Source organism: Pseudophryne corroboree, chromosome 12 (genome assembly GCF_028390025.1).
Source record: "Pseudophryne corroboree isolate aPseCor3 chromosome 12, aPseCor3.hap2, whole genome shotgun sequence".
NCBI lineage: Eukaryota > Metazoa > Chordata > Amphibia > Anura > Myobatrachidae > Pseudophryne > Pseudophryne corroboree.
The window spans coordinates 167,738,554-167,742,985 of NC_086455.1; the positions used below are offsets into that span (position 1 = coordinate 167,738,554).

General features: G+C 42.9%; 1 pseudogene; it reads left to right on the forward strand.

Moving 5' to 3' along the window:
• The first annotated feature begins 370 nt into the window (after window positions 1-370).
• Window positions 371-488, forward strand: LOC134981802 (5S ribosomal RNA; annotated as a pseudogene).
• Window positions 489-4,432: the final 3,944 nt, after the last annotated feature.

Consider the following 4,432-nt stretch of genomic DNA (forward strand, 5'->3'; position numbering starts at 1 on the left):
TAGAGTTCGTTCTAACCCTCTCATAAAGAATATTTGGGAATAGCATACCATCTGCCTATTGATAGCTCACTACCTACAGGTGTACTTATCCAGTTGAAGATCCTGCATTACCTATACCATCTCTGATCAGTAGGCTATATGTGAGTGTTGTTCTCTCCTTTACCGCCAACAGTGTCCATCAATATACAATCCTCATTTCTTTTGAGGGACTCTCATTGGTTATCCAGTGTTACCTACGGCAGTTTCTCAACTGGTAGGCCTATCACACTGCCTAACACCAACAGCAGATCCCGCTCCTATTCTTCTCCTCTCCATCTCTTCACAAACTCTCATCAATGGTTTCAGAGAGGAGACCTTTTGGATTCCTGTAACCTACTATCATACCATACTGCATGTGCCAAACCTCGTCTGATCTTGGAAGCTATACAGTGTAGGGCCGTGTCAGTACCAGGTGGGAGACCACCTGGGAATACACGGTTTAGTAGGCGGGAGATATAGGGACACTCTGGTCTAACATTGACAGCAGATTCAACCTGTTACTATATCTCCTTCTCATAATCATCTTGGTGGTTTATACGAACATTCCATACCACATATTGTTGGACAGCCAGGGATGTTACCTCACTGAACCCTACAAACGGTACACCTATGTTAGTGCGTAACCACTAGTTGCGCAAAATACCCTAATTTGCTACTACATCTTTCCCTTAATTATCTTGATGGGTTACATGAACATTCTTTATTATACATTGTTGGATAACTAGGTTGTTGTTATCCTACTTATTTCTATAAACAGTACATCTGTGTTAGTGCGGTACCATTGGTTGCGCATAATATTTCTATTTAGGACTTTACACCTGGAACAAATTTCCGTCGTCGCTGCCGCCTGCCTTTTATACTGATCAGTAAATTTGCTTATTAATCACGTTTTTTTGTTTTTTTGCTTATATTGAGGGATTATTTTCTAATTTTACCAATAAAAGTTATATTTTATCTTTTATCATATACACCGACATATGTCTGTTTTCTAAGAGTGCACCAACCAAGGGTCTTCTTTTTTTCCCTTTGTTTTGCATTTCCTCCTGCTGAAGCCATGACATGTCCAGGCCCGTCTAAAGTTTGCCAGTGACCATCTGGATGATCCAGAGGAGGATTGGGAGAATGTAATGTGGTCAGATGAGAACAAAATCGAACTTTTTGGTATAAACTCCACTCGCCGTGTTTGGAGGGAGAAGAATGATGAATGGCATCCCAAGAACACCATACCCACTGTGAAGCATGGGGGTGGAAACATCATGCTTTGGGGCTGCTATTCTGCAAAGGGGACAGGACGACTAATCTGTATTAAGGAGATGTATCGTGAGATTTTCGGCAAAAACCTCCTTCCCTCAGTAAGAACATTGAAGATGGAATGTGGCTGGGTCTTCCAGCATGACAATGACCACAAACACACCACCCTGGCAACTAAGGAGTGGCTCCATAAGAAGCATTTCAAGGTCCCGGAGTGGCCTAGCCAGTCTCCAGACCTCAACCCAATAGAAAATCTGTGGAGTTGAAAGTAGAGATGAGCGGGTTCGGTTCCTCGGAATCCGAACCCGCCCGAACTTCATGTTTTTTTTCACGGGTCCGAGCGACTCGGATCTTCCCGCCTTGCTCGGTTAACCCGAGCGCGCCCGAACGTCATCATGACGCTGTCGGATTCTCGCGAGGCTCGGATTCTATCGCGAGACTCGGATTCTATATAAGGAGCCGCGCGTCGCCGCCATTTTCACTCGTGCATTGAGATTGATAGGGAGAGGACGTGTCTGGCGTCCTCTCCATTAGAATAGAGATAGATTAGATAGAGAGAGAGAGATTGTGCAGAGTCGCAGACAGAGTTAGTTTACCACAGTCAGTGACCAGTGCAGTTGCTAGTTAACTTTTATTTAATATAATATATCCGTTCACTTCTCTCTGCTATATCCGTTCTCTGCCTGTAAAAAAAAAACGATACACAGCACAGTCAGTCACACAGTGTGACTCAGTCTGTGTGCACTCAGCTCAGCCCAGTGTGCTGCACAGTCATCAATGTATAAATTAAAAGCTTATAATTAATTGTGGGGGAGACTGGGGAGCACTGCAGGTTGTTAGCAGGAGCCAGGAGTACAATTATATTAATTAACAGTGCACACTTTTGCTGCAGGAGTGGTGACCAGTGCCTGACCACCAGTATAGTATTGTTGTATACTACTAATATCTCTTTAAATATCAACCAGTCTATATTAGCAGCAGACACAGTACAGTGCGGTAGTTCACGGCTGTGGCTACCTCTGTGTCGGCACACGGCAGGCAGTCCGTCCGACCAGAATTGTATTATTTATTATTATATACCTACCACCTAACCGTGGTTTTTTTTTCATTCTTTATACCGTCATAGTGTCATCCTAATTGTTACGAGTATACTACTATCTCTTTATCAACCAGTGTACAGTGCGGTAGTTCACGGCTGTGGCTACCTCTGTGTCGGCACACGGCAGGCAGTCCGTCCGACCAGAATTGTATTATTTATTATTATATACCTACCACCTAACCGTGGTTTTTTTTTTCATTCTTTATACCGTCATAGTGTCATCCTAATTGTTACGAGTATACTACTATCTCTTTATCAACCAGTGTACAGTGCGGTAGTTCACGGCTGTGGCTACCTCTGTGTCGGCACACGGCAGGCAGTCCGTCCGACCAGAATTGTATTATTTATTATTATATACCTACCACCTAACCGTGGTTTTTTTTTTCATTCTTTATACCGTCATAGTGTCATCCTAATTGTTACGAGTATACTACTATCTCTTTATCAACCAGTGTACAGTGCGGTAGTTCACGGCTGTGGCTACCTCTGTGTCGGCACACGGCAGGCAGTCCGTCCGACCAGAATTGTATTATTTATTATTATATACCTACCACCTAACCGTGGTTTTTTTTTCATTCTTTATACCGTCATAGTGTCATCCTAATTGTTACGAGTATACTACTATCTCTTTATCAACCAGTGTACAGTGCGGTAGTTCACGGCTGTGGCTACCTCTGTGTCGGCACACGGCAGGCAGTCCGTCCGACCAGAATTGTATTATTTATTATTATATACCTACCACCTAACCGTGGTTTTTTTTTCATTCTTTATACCGTCATAGTGTCATCCTAATTGTTACGAGTATACTACTATCTCTTTATCAACCAGTGTACAGTGCGGTAGTTCACGGCTGTGGCTACCTCTGTGTCGGCACACGGCAGGCAGTCCGTCCGACCAGAATTGTATTATTTATTATTATATACCTACCACCTAACCGTGGTTTTTTTTTTTCATTCTTTATACCGTCATAGTGTCATCCTAATTGTTACGAGTATACTACTATCTCTTTATCAACCAGTGTACAGTGCGGTAGTTCACGGCTGTGGCTACCTCTGTGTCGGCACACGGCAGGCAGTCCGTCCGACCAGAATTGTATTATTTATTATTATATACCTACCACCTAACCGTGTTTTTTTTTTTCATTCTTTATACCGTCATAGTGTCATCCTAATTGTTACGAGTATACTACTATCTCTTTATCAACCAGTGTACAGTGCGGTAGTTCACGGCTGTGGCTACCTCTGTGTCGGCACACGGCAGGCAGTCCGTCCGACCAGAATTGTATTATTTATTATTATATACCTACCACCTAACCGTGGTTTTTTTTTTCATTCTTTATACCGTCATAGTGTCATCCTAATTGTTACGAGTATACTACTATCTCTTTATCAACCAGTGTACAGTGCGGTAGTTCACGGCTGTGGCTACCTCTGTGTCGGCACACGGCAGGCAGTCCGTCCGACCAGAATTGTATTATTTATTATTATATACCTACCACCTAACCGTGGTTTTTTTTTTCATTCTTTATACCGTCATAGTGTCATCCTAATTGTTACGAGTATACTACTATCTCTTTATCAACCAGTGTACAGTGCGGTAGTTCACGGCTGTGGCTACCTCTGTGTCGGCAGTCGGCAGGCAGTCCGTCCATCCATAATTGTATTATTATTATAATATATACCACCTAACCGTGGTTTTTTTTTCATTCTTTATACCGTCGTCATAGTGTCATACTAGTTGTTACGAGTATACTACTATCTCTTTATCAACCAGTGTACAGTGCGGTAGTTCACGGCTGTGGCTACCTCTGTGTCGGCAGTCGGCAGGCAGTCCGTCCATCCATAATTGTATTATTATTATAATATATACCACCTAACCGTGGTTTTTTTTTCATTCTTTATACCGTCGTCATAGTGTCATACTAGTTGTTACGAGTATACTACTATCTCTTTATCAACCAGTGTACAGTGCGGTAGTTCACGGCTGTGGCTACCTCTGTGTCGGCAGTCGGCAGGCAGTCCGTCCATCCATAATTGTATTATT